Below are 19,601 nucleotides of genomic sequence, written 5' to 3' on the forward strand. Positions count from 1 at the left end.
GAGAGAGAGAGAGTGTGTTAGAGAGACAGAGAGAAAGAGGGAGAGAGAGAGAGAAAGTGTGTGTGTGTGTGTGTGTGAGAGAGAGAGAGAGAGAGAGAGAGTGTGAGAGACAGAGAAAGAGTGAGAGAGAGAGAGCGAGAGAGAGGTAGAGAGAGGGGTAGAGAGAGAGAGAAAGAGAGAGAGAGAGAGAAGTGGAGGATGAGATGCAACGTGCATTAACCTCTAACTGACTCATGGCAAAGTTGATGACACATATGAGGGAGGAAGACAGAGGAGAGAGAGGAAGGCTGCAGAAGTAGATACACAGTGAGAGTATAGGGAGGGAGGCCAGGGGGAGGAGGAGGTGTGGGATGGGGGGGGGGGGTAAATGGGGTATGTGTATTTATACATCTGGACTATAAACTGTATATAAATATGGAAGATGTGCCTCTCCACTCACTGCTGCTATGCAAAAGTGAAGCCAAAATATCTCTTTCCTGGAGCGGCCATCTTTGCTTGTGAGGCTTTATTTTGCAGCCAGAGCCTGATGAAGGTTTGAAAGCTCATGACATCACAGCCCCTTTTTATATAATCTAATAACTAATTATAAACAAACCCTAACAGATAAATTAGCACTTGAACATAAATTAGCATAAGAGCTACCTAAAATGACCATAAAGTGTATAAGGGTCAATGATGTTTTTATTAATGTCCATGTGGTTTAGTTTAAATTTAAAGGGTTAAAATGTGAAATTAAACGTATGAATAACTTGAACACATTCTTTTTTTGTGGACCCAGCATCAAAATTCTGCTTTTAATCCATTTAGAGGGAATATATTAGAGGATTATGGTAAAAATGTCTAAGTGGTGTAACCATAAAAACAGTAAATAGTCAATAAAACAGCATATCAACTAGTTTGGCATGATCTTACATTATAACTTTTATATTAAATAAAGCTAATGGAATACTATTGTTCTAAATATTACATTTAATCTGGGTAACCATGGAGACCAGGAAACATTTACATTTATTTAACCCTCCTGTTGTCCTCGAGTCAAGGGAGGAAGTTAGGAAGGGAGGAAGAAGGAAGGGAGGAAGAAGGAAGGAAGGAATGGAGGAAGAAAGGAGGGAAGGAAGGGAGGAAAGGGAAGGGAGGAAGGTAGGAAGGAAAGAAAGAAAAGAAGGAAGGAGGAAGGAAGGAAGGAAAGAGGGAGGATTTATTATTATTTAACCCTCCTGTTGTCCTCAAGTCAAGGAAGGAAGTTAAGAAGAAAGGAAGGAAGAAAGGAAGGGAGGAAAGGAAAGAAGGGAGGGAAGGAAGGAAGTAAAGAAAAGAGGGAAGGAAGGAAGGAGGGAATGAAGGAAGGAAAGAAAGGAAGGAAGGAAGGATCAGTATAAGTCCACTTTAATACACTGTATATGATAAAATATTTAATATCTATCATTCTTTTGTGGTTACACCATTTGACATTTTCATGAGCATTCAGTCTTTCTTTTGGTTAAAAATGGTGCAAATGTCATTTTTACAGTATTTTTGAATTGCTCATCTTGCCAACCCTTATTTATATATTTGACGTGTACTTTCTTTGTTCCGTCCGCTAACATATAGAGGTCTGGATTTATAGAGCAATACTGCAGCCAGCCACCAGGGGGCGAATTAGATATTTTAGCTTCACTTTTGGGGAGCTGTCATGTTGTCCATCTTTATATACAATCCACACAGACAATGAGACAATGAGGTAAACATGTAAATAGCACAACATGAACACAACAACATATATATAACTACAGGAAGTGACATCATAGTTTATTCCTGTATAGTTCATAAAAGTTCATTTATAGTTTCACTCTCATAATACTCGTCTTTATTGCTCTCTCACTCTCGGTATGAATGATAAGGAGAGAGGAAGAGACCACCTACACACACATCTGCTTCCACTGTATGTTCTCACCTACACACCTACACACACACACACACACACACGCACGCACACACACTCTTGCACACACATTCACATAAACGATACCATAAAGACACACAAGATGCATGATGAGATGACTTTCCTTTTCTATTTAAGAGCATCATACACACACACATACATACATACACACACACACACACACACACACACACACACACTCAGACACACACACACACACACACACACCGCTATATTGTTCTTGGTTTTTAGCCAGTTCTCTTGTACAATGTAATCTGCTTGAACATGTTGCTGTGTCTCTAAAATAAAGCATATCTTACACACACACACACACACACACACACACACACACACACACACACACACACACACACACACACACACACAGCACTAACTCACAGCACTAACTCAAAACATACCTGCAGCATTAGTCGACTATTAGCTCTTCTTAAAGATTTATATCAGGGCTGTCGGGCCTCTATAAACACATCTCTGCAGAGCTCAGACGGCTCCGAACCCGAAAGGCCTTGAACGCACCACATGACACACACACACATCTAAAAAACCCTGTTAACTGACACACACTGACTAAGACTTGAATATAAAAGTGATTAGTCATTAAGATGTCTACATCACATCTGCTGGGAACTTCTGTGGAAAATCTGCAGAGTGCTTTAAAAAACAAAAAAATCTAATCTCTGAATCAGAAACATTGTCGACTGAGAGGAAACACACATTGTAGCTGCGGGTTTGAGCTGTTTAAAGATGTGACATTTACTTTCATTATTGATTTATCTGACAGTTATTATCTGGGTTAATGAATTAGTTGTTAAAATGTCAGAAAATATTCAAAATTGAGAAGCAGAAATCAAAAAATGTGACTTTTTCTTCTTAAAAAATGACTCAAAACTATTAATTTATTATATAAGTTGTTTAAGATTTAATCAGAAGTTTCTTTTATGTTGTTTATGTCTTGATGACTTGATGCTGCTTCCTGTCTTAGCGAGGATGCTCTTGCGAAAGAGATTTTAAACCTCAGTGAGGTTTTCCTGGAGGCGACTCTGCTGCTGACTCAGACTTTCACCTGAATTGTACCAAGGTCTTTAGTTTGTTTCTGTTTTAACATCAGTGTGTGTTTTAGATCATAGACTGTATAAAAGAAATGGACGTAACATCCGTGACGTCACCCATTGGTTTGTGGACTGCTGCTCGGAAGCCAATAGTTTCGAATCTAGGCAGCGCCATCTTGAAAATTTCAGGTGCATGCTGTGAAAAATAAAAACACAGATTCTACTTATATGGACATGAGGCGGGGCCATGGGCAGAGCGGGGAGGTTGCTATGGTTGCGAGGGCTGGATCTCGAGGACATTGGCCAATCAACCTGTCAATCAGGACGTAGCCCCGCCCTAATGCATACCCTGCTTTATCGTCAAATATAAAATCAGGGAGGCCAAAATGTCCCAAATGAACATCATACTGCATTGAAGAAGGCTTTAAACTAGCGATTGAGACCATAAACACATTTTGAAAACGTTTACTGAGGTTAGAAATCAAGTGAGAAGTTGGTGAATTCTCCATTGACTTGTATAGAGACGGTCGCCCCCTGGTGGCCTTTTGATAGAATGCAGCTCTAAGTTACTTCCTGGTTGGCCTCATTTCAGAGGACCAGAACTCCCCGCCTGGTTTTTACTCCTCCCAACTTACATTATTATACTATTATATTATCATTATTATATCAGTGGTATAAAACAATCTTTAAATGACAATAATATTTATCATGATTATGACAATTAAGACAATTAAATTCCTATCTAACTTAATCCAGGGCTGTTTTTCCATATGATGCTCACACTGCCACACTAAAGATACTGTAAATAGTCTAAATGAGCTGCTTTTGTTGTGATATGTATTTGTAGGTTGCTATGGCGACAGGGCCTTTTCTCCATTCATTTCTCTCCCACAACTGAAACTTTCAAGAGACTTACTTTTACTCCCTAACTTTTAACTGTGTCTAACTGTCATTTATCAGTTATTTCTGATTTCTTTTTATTGTGTTTTCTATTTTTAGTGTGTTCTTCCTCTGTGTAAAGCACTTTGGATCAACCATGTTGTGTTTAAGGTGCTATATAAATAAAGTTGAATTGAACAAGTGAAACAAACCACAAGCAAAGAAGGTGTAAAGCTTCTTTTAAGTTAGCTGAATTGATTTAATTAGTGTTAATATGGGCTTTTATTGAGATTAGACTATCAGTGATGCTGCTTTGTAAGTGTGTTTCCAGTAAGTCGACCCTTCAGAACTTCCTCTTGTCAAGTGGAGAAAGCTGATATGAGGATATTCAGACTTTGCAACTCAATGCAAATAAGCAGCACCTGCATTATTGTCAATGAGGCCACTCGGATAGCAAATATGTTGATTGTGGCTCAACTTCTGCTGCGACACCATGTGACATTTTAGCTGAAAATGTGCTGGTTCGTCATTTTGTTGTCTGAACATCATACTTGGCAGTAAAGAGGTCACTGTGATAACTTTACAGAGTTGTAACTTCCTGTTTGACAGTAGAATAAACTGCTGGGTATTATTTTCTCTATCAGATAAGAAGCAGGACAGACACACTGGGGTTTTTTGGTATGAATTAAAGCTAGTTTTTGGTAATTTGATGACGAAATTAACCCTTTATAAGACACTCATTGAAAGGAAGGGAGGAAGGAAGGAAGGAAGGGAGGAAGGAAGGAAGGTAGGAAGGATGGAAGGAAGGAGGAAGGAAAGGAAGGAAGGACGGAGGGAGGGAGGAAGGGAAGAAAGAAGGAAGGAAGGAAGAAGAAAGGGGGATGGAGGAAGGAAAGAAGGAAGGGAGGAGAGAAAGAGGGAGGGAGGATGGACAGATGGAAGAAAGGAAGGAAGGGAAGGAAGGAGGGAGGAAGGAAAGGAAGGAAGGACGGAGGGAGGGAGGAAGGGAAGAAAGAAGAAAGGAAGGAGAGAAAGAGGGAGGGAGGATGGACAGATGGAAGGAAGGAAGGAAAGGAAGGAAAGAAGGAAGGGAGGAGAGAAAGAGGGAGGGAGGATGGACAGATGGAAGGAAGGAAAGGAAGGAAGGACTGAGGAAGGAAGGAAATAAGGAAGGGAGGGAGAAAGGAAAAGAGGAAGGGAAGAAAGAAGGCAGGGAGGAAGGGAAGGAAGGAAGGAAAGAAGGAAGGATATTTTTGGATATTTACAGAAGTTACCAAATATAAGTATTTGCCCAATAAAGGGTTAATTAATTTGATGGTAGAAAATGAAGGAAAACATTATGCATTATTTAAAAAGACACTTAAATGATAGGAAAGCTTCTACATATCGTCTTTAAAAGCTTATAAAGATCATACAAAGATCAGCGAGTGAGGAAGCAGCGTTGAAGGAAATCCTCTTTTTAATACGATGGATCCAACACTGTAAAATGCATAAAACAGACTTTCCTGTTCATAAATCACATTGAGGGATACATCTCAAGACGTTGGGGATTCATATCGGAGCAGACGGACCTGCAGGGATTTCAGATTTAAAAAAAAATAAAGTATAGTTTAATTTCACGGCGGCTGAGTGTTTATCAGTCAGAGAGGAGCGAAGCGTTGAAGCCTCCGGTCAAGGTTATATGAATATTCTTGTTTGTTTGGTGCCCGTTTCTAGTTTTGTTGTTCGGGCGGTTTCCATAGCAACGGGGTCATCACGTGCCCCAGGAGGAGACGGTTATCAGCGAGGATGTTTAGGAACCTTCAGGACTTTTTTTTTTTTTTTTTTTTTTTACTCTTCTATATCTCTCTGTGTGGCTGAAGGCTCTGATTCAAAAATTCAATCATTAACGTCACATGTTGTAAACTGAAGAGCTTAATGTGACTCGTTTTAACCTAATCACACACTGGGATGCATTACACACACACACACACACACACACACACACACACACACACCCACACACACACACACACACATGCAGAAAGCTGTCCCAAAGCTTTTACAGTATCACATGAGCCTTAGTCAAGCTGCGGTCATGTGGCAGCAAACAGAGCAGCAGCAGCTACACACACACACACACACAGGAACACACACACACACACACACACACACACACACTCAGGAACACACACTCACACAGGACAGATAATCAGACAGGCGGAAACATGGAAACTTATAGAGCGGTGACAACGTGTGAGTTTGGACAATTATCTTTTGAATAACTTTCATCTAAGTGCTGCAATGATGTTTTTTAACTATAGCGTGTTGAACATAGACTGTATAAAACAAATGGACGTAACATCCGTGACGTCACCCATTAGTTTGTGGACTGCTGCTCGGAAGCCAATAGTTTCTAATCTGGGCAGCGCCATCTTGAAAATTTCAGGTGCATGCTGGGAAAAATAAAAACACGGATTCTACTTATATGGGCATGAGGAGGGGCCATAGGCGGAGCGGGGAGGTTGCTATGGTTGCGAGGGCTGGATCTCGAGGACATTGGTCAATCAACCTGTCAATCAGGACGTAGCCACGCCCTAATGCATACCCTGCTTTATCGTCACATATAAAATCAGGGAGGCCAAAATGTCCCAAATGAACATCATACTGCATTGAAGAAGGCTTTAAACTAGCGATTGAGACCATAAACACATTTTGAAAACGTTTACTGAGGTTAGAAATCAAGTGAGAAGTTGGTGAATTCTCCATTGACTTGTATAGAGCCAGATGTGTTTCCTGAAATATTTTTGAATTTGGCACCTCGGGGCCACCGTACAAAAATATAAGGAGGATTAATTAACGTTTTATGGCTTCCTTTTTAGTGAAGTCTGTTTTTTATTGTTTATTGTGTTTAAATTCTGGATTATATTTTTCTAATTTGTCCAATAAATAGCTGATTTTCTCTCATAGCATCATTTTGGGCTATAAAAAGCTACTGTGTGGAGCATTTAGCAGCTTAAAGACACAGATATTCCCTCAGGAAGTTGGTGGAGAGTAAAAACAGAGCAAAAAGAGAGTATATATATATATATATATAATATTGGACTTTACACTCAACAGATGGACAGAAACATGACTCCAAATGACTCCATAATGTTAAAATATGATAATATGTCAGTGTTGTCTTCTCTATTGGTTCCTGCTGCCTTCAAGTGGCCAAAAAAAAAATCAGTAAAAGCAGATTTAACATCAAGTTTCCTTCATTTTCCAAACAGTCTGAGTGTTTTTATGCACAATACGATGCATTTATGTGAGTTTAAAGCATCACAACGACTACTTCCTGTTAAATTAGAAAAGAAGAGCATTCAGTGTATTTCTTATGATCGATCGCTCCATTAGCAATCACCCTGAAAGAAAGTTAATCTGATAAGTGCTGCTGTCTGTGTGTTTATTAAGAGTGGGATAAATATGCTGTGTGTGTGTGTGTGTGCGTGTGTGTGTGTGTGTGTGCGTGCGCGTGTGTGTGCGTGCGTGTGTGTGTGTGTGTGTGTGTGTGTGTGTGTGTGTGCGTGCGCGTGTGTGTGCGTGCGTGTGTGTGTGTGTGTGTGTGTGTGAATGACAGGGTGTTTTCTCGTCTCTCATCCTGTTTGTGAGGAAATGGAGTACTAAGTTTAATTCTGCCGTGTGCAGCACACCGCTGATTTACGTTACTGACATTCCTCAGTCGTCTGACCTCCTCTCTCCAAATTAAGATTTATAAACTTCTTTTTAGAAACGTTACATAAGCGCTGCAGTGTGTTCTTCCTTTTTTTTTTTTTTTTTTGCTGGCGTGCTCGTGACGTGTTGATGGGTATCACACAAAAACACCAAATGTGCTTTTTATACTGATGCTGAGATTACATCAGCACACCGGTCGTCTAGGTGATTTCCAACAGTGTGAAAAGTTTAAGCTCGGACTGAAAATGTTTCCATCCATAAAAACCTAAAAAAAAATACCAAAATAAAACTAATCAGGTGAGATAATTAGTAATCTGTATCATCACTAATACCATAAAATTAGGGTTTTATTCCTCAATTTGACCCCAATTACTGTAAAAAAAATAAAAGTAAAAGTAAATTTGCATAAAATATGAGGTAAACTTTCACTTCACTGTACATGCATTTCATATTTTTTTTAAAGAATACTATTAATTTAGATTTTTTTATGGCATTAATTTACAATTAACTTAAATAATAATTCACAAAAAATAATCTTTCTTTTAAAAATAAGAGCAACACTTGTTATTTTACAGCATTTAAAAGGTTTTGTTTTACTTATTTTTTTTTCTGTTACATTTAAATTTCACAATAAGAGCACTCTGTTATAAATAGGGCCAAAGCCAGTGATCAATCAACATGAAGTAGTACTAATGAAAATACTTAAAGAGTAAAGTAAATCATTTAATGCCACAAACATATTAAAATATAATATGAAATGATGATGATTTTACTACTAGCTGTATTTTTATACACATCTTTAAAATACTGCCAACAAATACTGAAGTTTACACATCATTGTCTTTTTCTAATGATTCTACTCTTTACTCTACGATCTACAAGAGGCAGAAGAGGTTTAAATAAATCTCCTCAATATGATAAAGAATAATCATTTCTTCTATCAAAGACACTTAACTTTTGAGGACTGTTATTATTTGATGATATTTCAGCAAAAAGTGAAGCTATGAGCCATAAACACATTATATCTTTGACGTAAATCACATACACAGTTTACAGGATTACTTAACATTGACATTTTTTGTTATTTTACAGATTTCCTCTTTCCTTTTCTTTTCTCATGAACTCCTCCCTCACTTATTGGATGAAAGCAGTGGTGATTAATATTATTGAACTATTATAGAAAATAATAATAACAATTGTGAGAGAGAGAGAGAGAGAGAGAGAGAGAGAGAGAGAGAAAGAGAGATAGACAGAAAGAGAGAGGGGGGAGAGAGAGAGGGAGGGAGAGAGACAGAAAGAGAGGGGGAGAGAGGGAGAGACAGAGAGAGAGAGACAGGAAGAGAGAGACAGAGGGACAGAGAGAGAGAGACAGAGGGAGAGAGACAGTGAGAGAGAGAGAGAGACAGAGAGAGACATAGAGAGAGAGAGAGAGAGAGAGAGAGAGAGAGAGAGAGAGACATAGAGAGATAGAGAGAGACAGATAGAGACATAGAGAGAGGGAGAGACAGAGAGAGAGAGACATAGAGAGAGAGAGAGACAGAGGGAGAGAGGGACAGAGAGAGAGATAGAGAGAGAGAGACATGAAGAGAGAGAGAGAGAGAGAGAGAGACATAGAGAGAGAGCGACAGAGAGAGAGACAGAGATAGAGACATAGAGAGAGAGAGAGAGACAGGAGAGAGAGAGACATAGAGAGAGAGAGACATAGAGAGAGAGAGAGAGAGAGACAGAGAGAGAGAGAGAGACAGAGAGAGACAGAGAGAGATAGAGAGAGAGAAAAACAAACTCTCCATTAAAAACTAGATTAAAACTGAGTCACCGATATTTAAAAGCATCACAATCTCTTAACAAACTGCTTCTTATCTCGTTTGTATTGCCGTGAAACGTTTTGTCAGAGTTAAGAGCCGCTGACAGGAGCAGCAGGAGACGAGCTTCAGCCACCAGCAGCAGGAGACGAGCTTCAGCCACCAGCAGCTGACTGTTTTCATCTCACATTCCTCACATAGCTCTGACGCTGTATTGTCTCGTACTCTACTGTAAGCTGTGAGCGACATACGTGAACATGACAGATGAGGGGGGGGGGGAGGAGGAGGAAGAGGAGGAGGTGAGGGGGGGGGGGGGAGGAGGAGGAAGAGGAGGAGGTGGAGAGGGAGGAGGAGGGGAGGGAGGAGAAGGAGGAGGGGGGGAGAAGGAGGAGAGAAGGAGTAGGAGAAGAAGGAGGGGGGGGGGGGAAGAAGGAGGAGGGGGGGAGGAGGAGAAGGAGGAGAAGGAGGAGAACGGGGGAGGAGGACAAGGAGAAGGAGGAGGAGGAGAAGAAGGAGGAGGGGAGGAGGAGGCAGAGGGAAGGAGGAGGAGGAGAAGAAGAAGAAGGAGGGGAGGAGGAGGCAGAGGGAAGGAGGAGGAGGAGAAGAAGAAGGAGGAGGGGAAGGAGGAGAAGGAGGAGAAGGAGGAGAAGGGGGGGGGGGGCACCTGGGGAGCCATCTCTCTCTCTCCCCTCTTCCCCCCTTCTTTCTCTGGGAAGTAAACTCGGGACAGTGAAAACAGGAAGTAGGGCCTACCGTGTGACTCAAACACACTGCCTTTATTTTTAGACTCACACACATAAACACACACACACACACACACATGCACACACACACACAGCCCTGCCCCCGTTTCCTTCGCTCCATAAAGAGGACACCCCTCTACTACGGCCCGCAGGGAAACAGGGTCAAGAAGAGAGCAGGCCCGAGCTCTTCCTCTTTTCAGCCTCTGTGAGAGTTTACAGCAGCGTCAAACACGACCAGGAGGGAAAGTGTTGGGAGGGAGAACACACACCAGCTTCACAGCGTTTACTTCACTAACACAAAAATAAATTTTATATATCTAAAAAAATACTCTGTTGGAAGTAAAGTACCAGCATTAAAAAGTTATATTTAAAGGACTGATTTGATATGAATAACTCACACTGATGAAGATCAATAGAAGATGATCAGATACTTTATAATGATTTAATCCTCCTGTTGTCAAGGAAGGAAGGGAGGATGGAAGGGAGGAAGAAGGAAGGATGGAAGGGAGGAAGACGGAAAGAAAGGAGGGAGGAAAGAAGGAAAGGAAGGAAGGACGAAGGAAGGAAGGAAGGTAGGAGGGAGTGAGGAAAGAAGGAAGGAGGGAGGGAGGGAGGAAAGAAAAGAGGATGGTAGGGGGGAGGAAAGAAAGAGAAGGAGGGAGGGAGGAAGGACAGAAAGAAGGGAAGAAAGAGAGAGGAAGGAAGGAAAGAAAGAGAGAAGGAGCAAGGAAGGAAGGGCAGAAGGAAGGAAGGAAGATAGGAAAGAAGGAACAATCAAAACAGACTGGGTCAATTTGACCCGGGAGGACGACAGGAAGGCTAAATGATTTTTATCCTCCATCACTTTACATTGAAAGCACATTTAAACATTAGAAGGAGATATTTTAACAGTCAGTATGAACAGGAGGAATGATTACAGAGAGGAGAAACTCTTCCACTGTTCATGGGTTGGAAACATGTTGAACTCATCCTTTAAATACAAGTAAAGAAGTATTATCATCAAAATGACAGTTATTAATACACACAGTGAAAATATGGAGAACACATTTCTCCACAACAATCATTTGACCTCCATTAGAGCTACACAGCTGCTTTTTCATGGGTGGGTCTTTGTTTTGTTTGTCTATAACACACACACACACACACACACACACACACACACACACACACACACACACACACACACTGACACGGACTGCAAGTAAGCAAACATGAACATAAACAGTGAGTGCAAGTTTTAAAATGTGCAAAATATAAAGGAGGAAGGAAAGGAGGGAGGAAGGGAGGATGGAAAGGAATAAGGAGGGAGGGAGGAAGGAAGGAAAGGAATAAGGAGGGAGTGAGGAAGGAAAGGAGGGAGGTAGGGAGGGAAGAAGGAAGGAAAGCAAAGGAGGAAGGAAGGAAAGGAAGTAAGGAGGGAGGGAGGAAGGAAAGGAATAAGGAGGGAGGGAAGGAATAAAGAGGGAGGGAGAGAGGACGGACGGAAGGAAAGGAGTAAGGAGGGAGGGAGGGAGGAAGGAAAGGAATAAGAAGGAAGGAAGGATGGAAAGGAGGGAGGTAGGAATGAAGGAAGGAAGGAGGGAGGGAGGAAGGAAGGAAAGGAGAGAAGAAGGAAGGAAGTGAGGAAAGAAGTAAGGAAGGAGGGGAAGAACGAAGGAAAAAATTAAAGAAAGAGGAAGGAAGGAAGCAAGAAAGGATGGAAGGAAGGAAGCAAGAAAGGATGGAAGGAAAGAAAGAAGGAACAGTCAAATGAGACGGGGTCAAATTGACCCGGGAGGACGACAGGATAAGTCTTCTATGTTTCTCTTTCACAGTCAAACCAACAATTGAACTCATGTATTTATAAGTACTGAGTGTTATTGTGTATTTAAATCCTGATACATGTGATTCCTCTTGAGTTAACGTCAAAAACCTGATTTAATAAACACAAATCAATGAGCCACACCAGCAGTTTGTTTAGAAACGTCTCCTCGGATCACGTTTTCAGTCTCCAGAGAGCAGTTCTGTATACGGCAGACGACACTGAGCATGTGCAGGAAACGACGGTTCATCACGACCTCTTGACTTTATACTTAAAGTTATTTACAGTGGACAAAGTAGTCAATAACAAACTAGCGAAGCTCTGTAAACAGAAGCCACACACACAAAAATATTGAAGAAATTGCAGCTTTGAATGTTTTAGAGATCCCAAAGATATTAAAATATGTCAATGTGTTTTGAAATGGGGGGGAATTCCCCTTTAAATGATTCACATAGGGGGGGTTTTACCTTGTTTAAGGAGGGACTACAGGTCTTAACCCTCCTGTTATCCTCGAGTCAAGGAAGGAAGAGAGGAAGAAGGAAAGGAGGAAGGAAGGGAGGGAGAATCTATCTATCTATCTATGTATGATAAAAATATAAACGATACACACATAAAGTAATATAAGTGCTGAATATCCCTAGTATCCTGCCTATCTATCTATCTATCTATCTATCTATCTATCTATCTATCTATCTATCTATCTATCTATCTATCTATCTATCTATCTATCTATCTATCTATCTATCTATCGTCTTTGGTTAGAATATTTCACTGTTATCAATCTTAAACAGGCAGAAGTGGAAATGAGATGTGACAAATAAAATCCTAGCTATCTCATTTGCACCTACGGAAACATGTATCTCCTCCAAGTTACTATGTCCCCTATTAAAGTATATAAATAGTCATAATGGTAAAAACAATTGAATTCTGTATTTGATAAATAGAAGTGATACATTCTTGCTTTTGCTGGTCATTAATATCACACATACTAGTTCCTAAACTGATTTTATCATTTCTATCAAAGCTATTCTACCAATTCAAGGCTCATATAATTAAACAACCACCTTAACCAATAACCAATCACCAATCACCAATAATCAATCATGCTCCTATCAGTGTGTTACAGAGTGTGTATCTCCTGCAGCACATTTCCTGTTAAAGCTACTTAAAGGATTACCACACTGAAGGGTTCATCAATAGTTCACACGGCACTTCCACACTACAACTCTCACAATAAAACTATTAATCTTTAGCCACTACTGAATGACAAAGGAGCTGTCCTCCTTTATTTCCTTCCTTCCTTCCTTCCTTCCTTCCTTCCTTCCATCCTCCTTTCCTTTCTTTCCTCCCTACCTCCTTCCTCCTTCCTTCATACCTTCCTCTTCCTTTCTTTCCTCCCTCTCTCCTCCCTACCTCCTTCCTCTTCCTTCCTTCCTTCCTTTCCTTCCTTTCCTCCCTCTATCCTCCCTACCTCCTTCCTCCTTCCTTCCTACCTTCCTCCTTTCCTTCCTTTCCTCCCTCTCTCCTCCCTACCTCCTTCCTCCTGCCTTCCTTCCTCCCTCCTTCCTTTCCTTCCTTCCTTCCTACCTTCCTCCTTTCCTTCCTTTCCTCCCTCTCTCCTCCCTACCTCCTTCCTACCTTCCTCCTTTCCTTCCTTTCCTCCCTCTCTCCTCCCTACCTCTTTCCTCCTGCCTTCCTTCTTTCTCCCTCCTTTCCTTCCTTCCTACCTCCCTCCTTTCCTTCCTTTCCTCCCTCTCTCCTCCCTACCTCCTTCCTCCTGCCTTCCTTCCTCCCTCCCTCCTTTCCTTCCTTCCTTCCTACCTTCCTCCTTTCCTTCCTTTCCTCCTTCTCTCCTCCCTACCTCCTTCCTCCTGCCTTCCTTCTTTCTCCGTCCTTTCCTTCCTTTCTTCCTTCCTACCTTCCTCCTTTCCTTCTTTTCCTCCCTCTCTCCTCCCTACCTCCTTCCTCCTGCCTTCCTTCTTTCTCCATCCTTTCCTTCCTTTCTTCCTTCCTACCTTCCTCCTTTCCTTCCTTTCCTCCCTCTCTCCTCCCTACCTCCTTCCTCCTGCCTTCCTTCTTTCTCCCTCCTTCCTGTCCTTCCTTCCTTCCTTCCTTCCTTCCTACCTTCCTCCTTTCCTTCCTTTCCTCCCTCTCTCCTCCCTACCTCCTTCCTCCTGCCTTCTTTCTCTCTCCTCCCTACCTCCTTCCTCTTCCTTCCTTCCTTCCTTTCCTTCCATTCCTCCCTCTCTCCTCCCTACCTCCTTCCTCCTTCCTTCCTTCCTTCCCTCCTACCTTCCTTCCAATCACCAATCATCAATAATCAATCATGCTCCTATCAGTGTGTTACAGAGTGTGTATCTCCTGCAGCACATTTCCTGTTAAAGCTACTTAAAGGATTACCACACTGAAGGGTTCATCAATAGTTCACATGGCACTTCCACACTACAACTCTCACAATAAAACTATTAATCTTTAGCCACTACTGAATGACAAAGGAGCAAAGATAAAGTGCTTTTTGAGAGAGAAGGCAGACGGCAGCTTGAGATGGAGAGCAGCAGACGGCCGCTCGCTCTCGTGCTTTGACCTTTTCTGCATAAATGTGCATACATATCTCTGCACAAGAACAAACGCTTAATTACAATCTGCAGCGGAGACAGTGGAGCGCTCCGCATTCCTCAGATGACTGGACATACAGTACTGAGCTGTAGCAGGAGGGGGAGGGGGGAGAGAGGGGGGGGGGCGAGGGAAGGGGGGGGGGGGGGTGAGGGGGGTCCGTGTCTAATGTGAGCTTGTCTCATGTTACACTTGTTAACTTATCTGTCAAAGCTAAGCTGAACATTACTGGGTGATTTTTCTTCTTTTACCTTCCTTCCTTCCTTCTTTCCTTCCTCCCTTCTGTCCTTCTTACCTTCCTCCCTCCTTTCCTTCCTCCCTCCTTTCCTTCCTTCCTTCCCTCCCTCCTTCCTTCTTTCCTTCCTCCCTTCTTTCCTTCCTTCCCTCCTGCCTTCCTTCCTTTCCTTCCTTCCTTCCTTCTTTCTTTTGTTCCTTCCTTCCTTCCCTCCTACCTTCCTTCCTGCCTTCCTGTTTCCTCCCTCCTTTCCTTCTTTCCTTCCCTCCTTTCCTTCTTTCCTTCCCTCCCTCCCTCCTTCCTTCTTTCCTACCTTCCTTCTTTCCTTCCTTTACTCCCTCTCTCCTCCCTACCTTCTTCCTTCTTTCTTCCTTCCTTTCTTCCCTCCTTCCTTCTTTCCTCCCTCTCTCCTCCCTTCCTTCCTTCCTTCCTTCCTTCCGTCCTTCTTCCTACTACATACTTAAGTATTTTATTCACTTCATTTTTCTTTTTCTTTTTTGTCTCCCTCCTCCTCCATCCATCCTAGCAGACTATTTTTCCTTTTAGCATCAGCGCTGTGAGCGTCAGCAGCTGAACCGCGAGCGTTGACGCTTTAAACCGCAGAACAACCACACAGAAATCTGGCTCTGACCTTCCTACCTTCCTCCTTTCCTTACTTTCCTCCCTCTCTCCTCCCTACCGCCTTCCTTCCTTCCTTCCTTCCCTCCCTCCTTCCTTCTTTCCTTCCTTCCTTCCTACTAACTCCCCCCCCACCCCCCCCCCCTTCCTCCATCCTAGCAGACTTGTTTTCCTTTTAGCATCAGCGCTGTGAGCGTCAGCAGTTGAACCGCGAGCGTTGACGCTTTAAACCGCAGAACAACCACACAGAAATCTGGCTCTGTCACAGTTGCATCACCACAGTAACAGCGTGACAACCACAGCTATAAAACAAGCAGGCTGGCAAACACACAGCAGATGCATTAGTTATATAGAGTGAGTGAGATTTAACTAGAGGAATGTAGCTCCGACACTTCATTCATTCATTAAACATTGAGACTAAAAGGTTGGCAGCACATTGTAACTTGTAATATTTCAGTTTTATGTGTTTTTTGTTGAGTTTTTGTAAGTATTAGTCTATATTTCTTGTTTTTAGGTTGAATGTTTCATTATAATAGAGCCACCTGATGAGCCCTGATGGGTTTTATTGGCACATTTTTCTTCTGTTAGTTAGTTTTATTTTCTTAATCTCAACAAATCTGCATGTATTACTTTTCTTTTATTATGTTTTTTTGTGCAAATGAACTAAAACTAATTTATTCTGCTCCAAAAGTCCCAAATTTACAACGATATAAAACAGAAAAAGCAGCATGCTCACATTAAAGAAGCTGATCTTAACCTAATGACTTCAACGATTAATCAATTATCAAAACTGTAGATTCACTCTCAGCTGATGGACTCATTGATTAACCCTTTCATGCATGAATGAAAGTGTTTTATTTCTCTTCACACTTATTTTTAACGCGTCGACTCAGGTGAACGGCATGTGTTCAAGTTTTCAATTGAAGAAGAAGAAGAAAGCTCTGGCAAAAAAATGATGAAAATAGTACTTTTAATCAACAAAAGCTAATGAACGTCAGCCCAGCTAGCCGGCTAATAAACGTTAGCCCCGCTAGCCAGCTAATAAACGTTAGCCCCGCTAGCCGGCTAGTAAATGTTAACCCCGCTAGCCGGCTAATAAACGTTAGCCCCGCTAGCTGGCTAATAAACGTTAGCCCCGCCCCCAGTCCGCTGACGTAATCGGTTCTTGCTTTAGACCAGCAAAGAGTTGGTGCTCGCTCTGGCTCCTGTTGTGAGGCTCGGGGCTGGAGCTTTGGTGGTGGAAAAGCAAAGAACCGGTGCTTAGTCAGGCTCTGGCTCCGAACCAGCACCAGCACCAGCACCAGCTCCAGCTCGGTGGAAAAGAGGTAGGCCTATATTATACCTGATTATAAGACGATATGGGAATTACATTCAAAATATCAAATCAAATCAGATATTCTGTTTGCATGGGTAAGACATCTACTGCAGAGAGTGGTGTGTGTTCTGGGTTATTTGTAACTTTAATAATAATAATAATAATATTAATGCATTTAATTTAAAGGAGGGTTAGGGTTAGGTCTTTCAAAGCACTCAAAGAAACCTCACTAGACACACATAACACAACAACAACAGTAACATCAAACATAATAAATCAGCAGACATAGATGTAGAAGTTAGTGTAGTAATAGTAGTATATAGTAGTAGTAATTAGTAATGTTGACTCTCTGTAAGTCTGCTTTAGTGCTCCGATCAGTCAGTCTGCACTAGAAGTGTTTGTTAGCTCAGATTAACCTGCAGGAGTTCAGGAGTTCCTGGAGGTTCAGGTTACATGTTTTCCTGCCACAGAGCTGCAAGTGTCTTCCTACTGAGTCTACTGCCAAGCTGCTGAGAGTGAGCCAAGACTGTCACAGACGATGACGAGGTTAAAAAAAACCTGTGACTGATGGACAAGATTCTGATTTAATAGTATTATTTCAGTTTTATAAGTAAATCTCGACCTTCAAATGTTCTTGCAGGACCAGTGTGAACATGTGTTGCTCTCTTCAAAACATATTCTTCCAAAAACAAGGGACAGAAATTAAGGAGTGAGGGTGGTATTTAATGCTAGATGAGTTAAAGGATGCAGTATGTTTGCGTTAAAGGGGTCAGTGATAAATAATAAGGGTTGGCAAGACGAGCAATTCAAAAATATCTTTAAAAATAGTTTTAAAAGCAGCATCAGCTTTGTTAAAATGTACATTTAGTATTTTTGTTGGTTTTATATCATTTGAAATGACATTTGCACCATTTACCAAAAGTAAGACTGAATGCTCCTGAAAATGTCAAATGGTGTAACCACAGTAGAATCATACATATTAAATATTTTATCACCTACAGTGTATTTAAGTGGACTTATACTAATAATGACTGTAAATGTTTCCTGGTCTCCATGGTTACCCAGATGAAATGTAATATTTAGAACAATAGTATTCCATTAGCTTTATTTAATATAAAAGTTATAATGTAAGATCATGCCAAACTAGTTGATATGGTGTTTTATTGACTATTTACTGTTTTTAAGCAAGTTGAATTATTTGGTACAAAGTTTTTATGGTTACACCACTTAGACATTTTTACCATAATCCTATATATATATTCTCTCAAAATGGATTAAAAGCAGAAATTTGATGCTGGGTCCACAAAAAAAGAATGTGTGCAAGTTATTCATACGTTTATTTTCACATAAGTAAAGTAAAGTATCTATATATTCTACATCTTTAATGATAGATGAGTTAAAGGATGCAGTTCTAATTAACTTATTCAATATTTTAACTTGTTGCTGATGCTGTAAAAGTGAACTAAAGCCATCTCTGAACCAATGGAAGCTTGTTATCTATGGAAAAACTAATATTTGCATTAAAGGGGAAAATCCCAAAGTCTATGTAAATTATAGAGGCACCATTTATGGACATTTTTGTCTTTTTTTCAAACATTGGGACTTAGCTTGGACCAAACTAGACACGATTTGTAGTTTTCTTCTTTTCCTTTCACTCTGTTTTTCTCTGTTTGAGACTAAAACTGAATAAATAACAAGCTTATATAATAAAATTATAATATATATAGAAAAACTCATGTTTGCAAAAAGGGAAAAGGTCTTTGCAAATTATAAAGGGATCATTTATGGACATTTTTTTTTCAACTATTGGGACTTAGCTTGACCAAACTAGACACGATTTGTAGTTTTCTTCTTTTCCTTTCGTTTGTGACTTATATGTATAAAACTGAATAAATAATAACCTTATATAATAAAACCTCCTGTACTGTAGTTTAAAGATGCATTGCAAAGTGTAAAGGCACATTTAAAGATGAATGTGGGTGAAGTCCTCGAGGCATCACAGCTTCTGTTGCACTCGATTTAACTTCCATACAACACATCAGCAATAAAAACAAGCTTTCTGATAACCAACATAAAAACATAAAAAACACTGAATATAATAACTGACTCTTTCTCTTTTAACGTGTCCTGAGGCAACGTGATAGAAGATGAGGGCAGAGGAAGAGCATTTTATCAAAAGGCCTCATTAGACAAGCGTAGCAGTGTTTCCTTTATAATTGTACGGACCAATGAGAATCTCCGCAAGGCCCCAAAAAAAAAAAGAAGAAGAAAGGAGAAAAAAAATCTTTTAATGCCAAAAATAAGGCCGAGGTCTCCGTCCTGACACGCAAGAAATGGGACAGCGCCACTAAAAAAGACGAGAGATGCTGTCCTGGAACATTTTATAACCTCAGGAAAGGAACCCTTTCTTCTTTCTTCCTCCCTTCCATCCTTCCTTCCTCCTTTCCTTTCTTCTTCCTCCCTTCCAGCTTTCCTTCCTTCCTTCCTGCCTTCCTTCCGTCCTTCCTGCCTTCCTTCCGTCCTTCCTTCCGTCCTTCCTGCCTTCCTTCCGTCCTTCCTCCTTCCATCCTTCCTTCCTCCCTGCTACCGTCCTTCCCTCCTTCTTCCTCCCTTTCATCCTTCCTTCCTTCCATCCTTCCAGCTTTCCTTCCTTCCTTCCGTCCTTCCTCCTTTCATTTTTTCCTCCTCCCCTCCATCCTTCCTTCCTTCTTCCTCCCTTTCATCCTTCCTTCCTTCCATCCTTCCAGCTTCCTTCCTTCCTTCCTGCCTTCCTTCCGTCCTTCCTCCTTTCATTTTTTCCTCCTCCCCTCCATCCTTCCTTCCTTCTTCCTCCCTTTCATCCTTCCTTCCTTCTTCCTCCTTTTCATCCTTCCTTCCTTCCATCCTTCCAGCTTTCCTTCCTTCCTTC

This window comes from Scomber japonicus, chromosome 14 (genome assembly GCF_027409825.1).
Source record: "Scomber japonicus isolate fScoJap1 chromosome 14, fScoJap1.pri, whole genome shotgun sequence".
In the NCBI taxonomy this organism is placed as follows: domain Eukaryota; kingdom Metazoa; phylum Chordata; class Actinopteri; order Scombriformes; family Scombridae; genus Scomber; species Scomber japonicus.